Source organism: Bison bison, unplaced genomic scaffold (assembly GCF_000754665.1).
Source record: "Bison bison bison isolate TAMUID 2011002044 unplaced genomic scaffold, Bison_UMD1.0 scf7180017864518, whole genome shotgun sequence".
NCBI classification, from domain to species: Eukaryota; Metazoa; Chordata; class Mammalia; order Artiodactyla; family Bovidae; genus Bison; species Bison bison.
The window spans coordinates 8,373,999-8,383,349 of record NW_011495071.1 but is presented as its reverse complement, the minus strand read 5'-3'; the positions used below and the strand labels follow the sequence as shown (position 1 = coordinate 8,383,349).

Here is a 9,351-nt window from a genome sequence, read left to right as displayed (position 1 = left end):
GGGCTCCCTCTGGCCAAATGTGGGACAATTTGAGCATTAATAAAAATAATGGTGGACTTCCCTGGTGGCTCAGCAGTAAAGAATCCACCTACAGTGCGGGAGTCATAGGAAACATGGGTTCGATCCCTGGGTTGGGAAGATCCCCTGCAGGAGGGCATGGCCCCACTCCAGTGTTCTTGCCTGGAGAATCCCATGGACAGAGGAGCCTGGTGGGCTACAGTCCATGGGGTCCCAAAGAGTCAGATACGACTGAAGTGACTTGGCACCACATGGCATGACATAGATAATGGTAGCATGGAATATAATACAGCAAATACAAAAACCTGGGAATCCACATTGATCCTAATCTTTTCAGGGTTGGAGGGGGACAAGGTCTTTACAGGAGACTGCTGCTGCTGCTGCTAAGTCGCTTCAGTCGTGTCCGACTCTGTGCGACCCCATAGGCTCCCCTGTCCCTGGGATTCTCCAGGCAAGAACACTGGAGTGGGTACTAATTCATAAATACAAAAAGAATGATAGAATGAGAAAACCTCCAACTTGCAACCACCCGTGTTAATAAATGATTCAGGCAAGATTCATCAATGGATGCTGAAACCACTGGGTGACAAATTGTTGAAACAGGAGGATACATCTGTAGTATCAAAGTATGGTCCCATAGATGACTAATTACAAGGAGGAAAAGCTTCTTACAGCATAAAAATCAGGTGGGTGTCATTTTAACTATAAATGATCAAATTTATCACATGCCTCCTGATGTGTGGTCCACTGAGGACACATCACCATCTATACAGCACTTCTGCCAAAATTATTTAACATGATCTGTATTGCAAAAACAAGCAGACAAATTCATATGAGGGACATTCTTGCAAAACAACTAACCTAGACTTTTGAAAAATATTAAAGTCATGAAAATTTCTTTTTCTTTTTTTAAAAAACATGTTTATTATATCTCCTTTTAGAAGTGGCATCTACATCCTCAACCTAAACTCAAATGGACTGAAACAGATAATAAAGTGTTTTGAAACATTGATTTTGCATGCTTGCTTAGTCTGACTCTTTGTGATCCCATGGCCTGCAACCCACTAGGCTTCTCTGTCCATGGAATTTTCCAAGCAAGAATACTGGAGTGGGTTGCCATTTCCTACTCCATCTTTCTTTCTTTCTCTTCCTTTTCTTTCTTTAATGGGAAACTGATTTCTTTTTATTTAGGCCTTAGGAAGAAAATTAAATTTGGTCACTAATATTACTTTTTTAAATATCTAGTTTGGGGAGGTCTAGTGATTAGGATTCCAGGCTTTCACTGCCGTGGCCTCGGTTCAATCCCTGTTAGAGGAACTAAGATCCCACAAGCTCTGCAGCACAGCCAAAAAGAAAAAGAAAAAAAAAAAAAAAAAGCTAGTTTTACATAGATAGGACCAAAGTATCAGAGAAATAATTTCTTCTGTAAAAATTGGCCAAATTTTATAAAACATCTAATGTATAATACAATTCAAATTATATAAAGCCTGCTTGGGATCATATCATTCTGAACATACGACAGTTGCAATGCCATTATATTAGCTGTGAAAATACTTGCTCTCCTGTGGCTTTGGTTCAAAAGACTAGAGTTGAATCTGCAAGAATAAACTGAGTATCTATGGATGAAGAATGTCGTTTCAGTAAACAAAGGATGTTGAAGTCATCAACCCCTCAGCCACTGCAGCCAACCCCACCTGTGCACCCTGAGAGAATTTTTTTGTTGTTCAGTTGCTCAGTTGTGTCCAACTCTTTGCAACCCCATGGAATGCAGCACGCCAAGCTTCCCTGTCCTTCATTATTTCCTGGAGTTTGCTTCAACTCATGTCCACTGAATCAGTGATGCCATCCAACCACATTATCCTCTGTCAACCCTTCTCCTTCTGCCTTCAATCTTTCCAAGCATCAGAGTCTTATCCAATGAGTCTGCTCTTTGCATCAGGTGGCCAAAGTATTGGAGCTTCAGCTTCAGCATCAGTCCTTCCAATGAATATGCAGGGTTGATTTCCTTTAGAATAAACTGGTTTGATCTCTTGCTGTCTAAGGGGATTTAGGGTGGAGTAAAATAGGATACTGGCCCAAATAGTTAATGTGCATAGGAAAGAAATGATTTCAATGAGCCCAGACTCTTACAACTTCCCATATATAGGGAAGTGCTAAATTCATTAACTTGAGATATCTGTTTTTTGTTTAATTAACAGTAATCTTTTGATGTTCTGGACTACTTGTTTTTGTTGCAAAAACTCCTATATAACATGACTTCTTCTTCATCTCTTTGGGGCAGTCTCTCAGAGCTATCTGAGATAGCTATCTGAGATAGCTCTGAGAGACTGTCTTCCAGGATTAAATCTTCAGCAAAGTTGGCCAAATGAAACACAATTCTCAGCTTTTAGGTTGTGCTTTTTTTTTTCAGTCGACACACTCAATCTTTTGCCAGCATTAATTTAGACTGTTATTAGTAGCAGAAACATCCATGATGAATAATTCTACTATAACAAAATATTAAAAAAGAATATTTATCATGAAGACATCACAGTATCAGATAAACTTTTTAAAATAATTTATTTTATTTGGTTTCTCTGGGTCTTTGTTGTGGTATGTGAAATCTAGTTTCCTGACCAGGGATTGAACCCAGGCCCCCTGCATTGGGAGCTCAGACTCTTAGCCAATGGACCACCAGGGAAGTCCCAGATGAACTTTTTATAAGAGAAAAGTATGAAGGAACAAAAAAATATAAAAGAGCTTCTACAAACAAAAAATTAGTGTCTTCCCCCAAACTCCATAACTCTATTTGAAGGGGTAGAAAAGTGTAATTGATGATGCTAATAAGAAAGGAAATTGAGTATTGTACTTATTTCTTATTTTGTACAATGCTTACTCTTTACAACAGTGTTTGCAGTCACACCCATAACAGTGTGACCCATCGCATCTGAAAGAAAAGTCTTTATAATTATTTTAAAAGGACTTTTAAAATTATAATACAAAGCTCTGTGGTTTTTGAGCAGTCTTCCACTGTGCATTGTAATGGTAAGGCTTACTTTTATTTATTTTAAAAAACTCATTTATTTTCTGTTTCGCTGGATCTGTGGGCTTCCCTGGTGGCTCAGTTGGTAAGGAATTCGACTGCAATGCAGGAGACCCCCGGTTCGATTCCTAGGTCAGGAAGATCCCCTGGAGAAGGGATAGACTACCCACGCCAGTATTCTTGGGTTTCCCTTGTGGCTCAGCTGGTAAAGAATTCGCCTACAATCCAGGAGACCTGGGTTCAACCCCTTGGTTAGGAAAATCCTCTTGAGAAGGGAAAGGCCACCCACTCCAGTATTCTGACCTGGAGAATTCCATGGACTGTATAGGCTATGGGGTTGCAAAGAGTCAGACACAACTGAGCGACTTTCACTTCCTGGATCTTGGTTGCTGCACACAGGCTTTCTCCAGTTGCAGTGCGCATGCTTCTCAGTGCAGTCCTTCTCATGTGCAAGGGGCCTTAGCGCTTGCAGGCTTCAGTACTTTTGGAGCATGAGCCTAGTTGCCCCTCAGCACGTGGAATCCTCCCAAACTAGGACATGAACCTGTGTCCTCTGCATTGTCAGGCAGACTCTACCACTGGACCAACAGGGAAGTCCTACTTTTAATACAAAGACTAAGTGTTTGGGAGTTTTGAATGACTGAATTTAACAAACATCATTTTATAGTTGCTTTAAGCATCTCTTGTTTTGAGGATTCTTCATTTCATTGAGGCTATCAGTAGCTTGGAGTTCTTCACCACATTCTTGTTTCTCTGACTGTGAGTCACTTTCAGAATCATCTGGACTTTCAGAGTCAGGAGAATCCTCTTCCTCCTCATCACCACCATTATCTCCAGCCACATTGCCTTCTCCATCATGATTTTCTACTTTATTGTGGAAGCAAGTCCATAATGTTGTTGATATCTTCCAGATAATTTATTGTCCATACTTCACTAATACTAAGACTCCAGTCAGTCAGTTCAGTTGCTCAGTCACATCCGAATCTTTGCAACTCCATGGACTGCAGCAGCCTGGGGTTATTCCTGTCCGTTACCAACTCCCGGAGCTTGGTCAAACTTATGTCCATCGAGTCAGTGATGCCATCCAACCATCTCATCCTCTGTCATCCCCTTCTCCTCCTGCCTTCAGTCTTTCCCAGCATCAAGGTCTTTTCCAATGAGTCAGTTCTTTGCATTAGGTGGCCAAAGTTTTGGAGTTTCAGCTTCAGCATGTCTTTCCAGTGAATATTCTGGACTGATTTCCTTTAGGATGGACTGGTTTGATCTCCTTGCTGTCCAAGGGGCTCTCAAGAGTCTTCTCCAACACCACAGTTCGAAAGCATTAATTCTTCAGTACTCAACTTTCTTTATAGTCCAACACTTACATCCACACATGCCTACTGGAAAAACCATAGCTTTGACTAGATGGACCTTTACTGGCAAAATAATGTCTCTGCTTTTTAATATGCTATCTAGGTTGGTCATAGCTTTTCTTTCAAGGAGCAAGCATCTTTTAATTTCATGGTTGCAGTCACCATCTGCAGTGATTTTGGAGTCCCCCAAGATGAAGTCTGTCACTGTTTCCACTGTTTCCCCATCTGTTTGCCATGGACTGATGGGACCGGATGCCATGATCTTAGTTTTCTGAATGTTGACTTTTAAGCCAGTTTTTTCACTCTCCTCTTTCACTTTCATCAAGAGGCTGTTTAGTTTCTCTTCATTTTCTGCCATAAGGGTGGTATCACCTACATATCTGAGATTACTGATATTTCTCCCAGCAATATTGACTTCAGCCTGTGCTTCATCCAGTCTGGAATTTTGCATGATGTACTCTGCATATAAGTTAAATAATATAGCAATATATAGCCTTGACATACTCCTTTCCCAACTTGGAACCAGTTCATTGTTCCATGTCCAGTTCTAACTGTTGCTTCTTGACCTTCATACAGACTTCTCAGGAGGCAGGTCAGGTGGTCTGCTACTCCCATCTCTTGAAGAATTTTGCACAGTTTATTGTGATCCACATAGACAAAGGCTTTACCGCAGTCAATGGAGCAGAAGTAGATGTTTTTCTGGTATTCTCTTGCTTTTTCAATGATCCAATGGATGTTGGCAATTTGATCTCTGGTTCCTCTGCCTTTTCTAAATCCAGCTTGAACATCTGGAAGTTCTCGGTTCACATACTGTTGAAACCTGGCTTGGAGAATTTTGAGCATTATTTTGCTAGCATGTGAGATGAGTGCAATTGGGTGGTAATTTGAACATTCTTTGGCATTGCCTTTCTTTGGGATTGGAATGAAAACCGACATTTTCCAGTCCTGTGGCCACTGCTGAGTTTTCCAAATTTGCTGGCATATTGACTGCAGCACTTTTACAGCATCATCTTTTAAGATTTGAAATAGCTCAGTTGGAATTCCATCACCTCCACTAGCTTTGTTCATAGTGATGCTTCCTAAGGCCCACTTGACTTTGAAATCCAGGATGTCTGGCTCTAGGTGAGTGATCACACTATTGTGGTTATCTGGGTCATTAAGATGTTTTTTGTACAGTTCTTCTGTGTATTCTTGCCACCTCTTCTTACTATCTTCTGCTTCTGTTAGGTCCATACCATTTCTGTCCTTTATCGAGCCCATCTTTGCATGAAATGTTCCTTTGGGATCTGTAATTTTCTTGAAGAGGTCTCTAGTCTCTCCCATTCTATTGTTTTCCTCTATTTCTTTGCATTGATCACTTAGGAAGGCTTTCTTATCTCTCCTTGCTATTCAAAGCTAGTGGAGGTGATGGAATTCCAATTGAGCTATTTCAAATCCTAAAAGATGATGCTGTGACAGTGCTGCACTCAATATGCCAGTAAATTTGGAAAACTCAGCAGTGGCCAAAGAACTGGAAAAGGTCAGTCTTCATTCCAATCCCGAAGAAAGGCAATGCCAAAGAATGCTCAAACTACCGCACAATTGCACTCATCTCACATGCTAGTAAAGTAATGCTCAAAATTCTCCAAGCCAGGTTTCAACAGTATGTGAACCGAGAACTTCCAGATGTTTAAGTTGGATTTAGAAAAGGCAGAGGAACCAGAGATCAAATTGCCAACATCTGTTGGATCATTGAAAAAGCGAGAGTTCCAGAGAAACATCTACTTCTGCTTTATTGACTATGCCAAAGCCTTTGTGCGGATCACAACAAACTGTGGAAAATTCTTCAAGAGATGAGAATAGCAGACCACCTGACATGCCTCTTGAGAAGTTTGTATGCAGGTCAAGAAGCACAGTTAGAACTGGACATGGAACAACAGACTGGTTCCAAATGGGGAAAGGAATATGTCAAGGTTGTATATTGTCACCCTGCTTATTTAACTTATATGCAGAGTACATCATGCAAAATCCCAGACTGGATGAAGCAGAAGCTGGAATCAAGATTGCTGGGAGAAATATAAATAATCTCAGATATGCAGATGACACCACTCTTATGGCAGAAAGTGAAGAACTAAACAGCCTCTTGATGAAAGTGTGGAGTGAAAAAGTTGGGTTAAAACTCAACATTCAAAAAACTAAGATCATGGCATCTGGTCCCATCACTTCATGGCAAATAGATGGGGAAACAGGAACAGACTTCATTTTGGGGGGCTCCAAAATCACTGCTGATGGTGACTACAGCCATGAAATTAAAAGATGCTTGCTTCTTGGAAGAAAAGCTATGACCAACCTAGATAGCATATTAAAAAGCAGAGACATTACTTTGGCAACAAAAGTCCGTGTAGTCAAAGCTTTGGTTTTTCCAGTAGTCATGTACAGATGTGAGAGTTGGACTGTAAAGAAAGCTGAGTGCCGAAGAATTAATGCTTTCGAACTGTGGTGTTGGAGAAGACTCTTGAGAGCCCCTTGGACAGCAAGGAGATCAAACCAGTCCATCCTAAAGGAAATCAGTCCTGAATATTCATTGGAAGGACTGATGCTGAAGCTGAAACTCCAGTACTTTGGCTACCTGATGCTAAGAACTGACTTATTGGAAAAGACTCTGATGCTAGGAAAGATTTAAGGCAGGAGGAGAAGGGGATGACAGAGGATGAGATGGTTGGATGGCATCACCAATTCAATGGACATAAGTTTGAGTAAACTCTGGGAGTTGGTGATGAACAGAGAGGCCTGGCGTGCTCCAGTCCATAGGGTTGAAAAGGGTCAGACATGACTGAGTGACTGGACTGAGTGACTGACATGCAACATATAATCCTTGATTGGATTCTGGATTTTAAAAAAGCTCTAAAAGACATCTTTGGAAAAATTGGAGACATTTAAATGTGGACTATATATTAACAAAAACATTTTTTTGAAAGTGAGCATTGTAGTTAGTTATATAGGAGAATGCCCTTGTTTTTAGGGCAATACAGGCTAAAATATAGAGGGGTGAAGCTTCACAATGCCTTCAACTAACTTTCAAATGATTCAACAACAAACACATGTATAGTTATACGGAGATTTTCAAAACATAGCAAAAAATTTAACATTTGAGAGGTGAAGGGTATTCTTGCAATTTTTCTATTGGTTTGAACATTTCCAAAATAAAGTGATAGGAAAGTTAAGTTAATCTAAGCAGTAGTTACAAGGGCATTAACGTATGTTTTTAAAAAACAAAACATTGAGCTGTACACTTAAGATTTGCACTTTTTTTTTGTTTTCATACCTTTTGTATTTTATACCTTAACAATAAGTGAGGGGGGAACAATGGCTCCCTGTCTGCTAGGTGAAGTACAGATTTTGATATGGCTTGGTTTTGGAGAGAATCGTTTTCCTGGCCCTGGGCTCTACCTCATGAAAGCACCATGCCTGATATACACTAGGCTCTGGCTCAGTAAATATCTGCTCAATTAATCAAGTTCAGCCACAAACTGTCCTATCTTATCTTGGCTCTCCTCCACCTCCTCCCTTTCCTGATCATTTTCCTGCTGTTAAAAAACAAAATTCAAAAAAAAAAAAAATTCAACTGAGTAAATTCTAAAGATCTTATTGACTTCATTCAACAATTTATAAATCAGGACACATCCAATCTAGCACTTAGAAAGGCACTCTGAGGAGCTGTACAAAATGAAAGGCTTTTATAGGTAGAAGAAACAAGAAATTAAGGGAACAAGGAATTAAACTAGGCAAAAAGCAGATTGGTTATTACCAGGTTACTTTCCTTTAGGGAATGGTAGAGGATCTATCAGGTAGATGACATAACTAGTACTGATCAGGCAACTCCTGATTAACTTACTAAGATCCCATTTCTGGGAGAGGCAAAACTGTAATGAAGTCTCCCTTTGGTGATGCGGGGCTTAGCATAAGCAACTCAATTTTGGACCTGCTGCTGTGTTTTTAACATCACTCTAAAAGAGCTTTACTCTTGGGACTTCCCTAGTGGTCCAGTGGTTAAGAATCCACCTGCCAGTGCAGGGGACACGGATTCGACCCCTGGTCCAGGAGGATCCCACATGTCATGGAGCAACCTGTGTGCACCACAACTACTGAACCCATGCACCCTAGAGCCCATGCTTAGCAACAAGCAAAACCACCGCAATGAGAAGCAGGCACACCAAAAATGAGAGAGTAGACCCAGCTCACCACAACTAGAGAAAGCCCACACAGCAACTGAAGACCCAGAGCAGCCAAAAAATAGATAATTGATTAAAAAACAAAACAAAACACAGCTTTACTCTCAACTTTGAAGCACTTAAAATAATTTCAGCAATTCTTTTATATACTCGGTGAAAGCAGTTATCTAAATTTTCGGAGCTCTAAATCTGTTCAACCCTCACAATCACCCTATGAGGTTGGTAATAAACTGGGGCTCATAGAGATTATTAATTACCCAGGGTCACACTGATCCAAGTAGTGGGTCCGGAATTCGAATTTAAGCTTTACTCAGGGTCCACACTTTAAACACTCCAGCTATTTTAACTATGTCCCCAACAGTCTGACCACAAGATAAATGTTCAAATTGTGCTTACTGAGGCCTGCACTAATTTCTTACAGAAAACACAAGACATTTCCCAGACTGTGAGAACAGTGACTGGTAGCCAGAGGCACTTACTGAAAAATGGTTTCTCGAAGCCAATCTGTTAAGAAGGGAACATATGACTCCAGCCCCTAAGCGGCGCTGTCCTAGTCCGAGGACCGGGTGACCCGCAAGATTAAACCTAAACCATTACAGCAGGATTGACTCTCAGGACTGCAAGTCGCAGGCGGAGGCCCCGCCCCATTCAGGGCTCGGGCGCATGCGCGCGCCAGGCCCGGCCGGCCCCGCCCCTTGCTACTCCGGCTCCCACCTCTGTTCAGGTAGGGGGCGGTGTGCGGGGGAGG

General features: G+C 41.2%; 1 protein-coding gene across 2 annotated transcripts in view; it reads left to right on the top strand.

The window, feature by feature from the left end:
* The first annotated feature begins 9,270 nt into the window (after window positions 1–9,270).
* The window catches only part of SLC37A4 (solute carrier family 37 (glucose-6-phosphate transporter), member 4), a 6,761-nt gene continuing 6,680 nt past the window's right edge, over window positions 9,271–9,351 (top strand). The window contains exon 1 of one of the 2 annotated variants that reach the window (XM_010830443.1): window positions 9,271–9,327. The gene's annotated coding sequence lies outside the window, so the exon portion shown is untranslated. The remainder of the gene's footprint in view (window positions 9,328–9,351) is intronic. The other variant, XM_010830440.1, reaches the window with a different exon arrangement.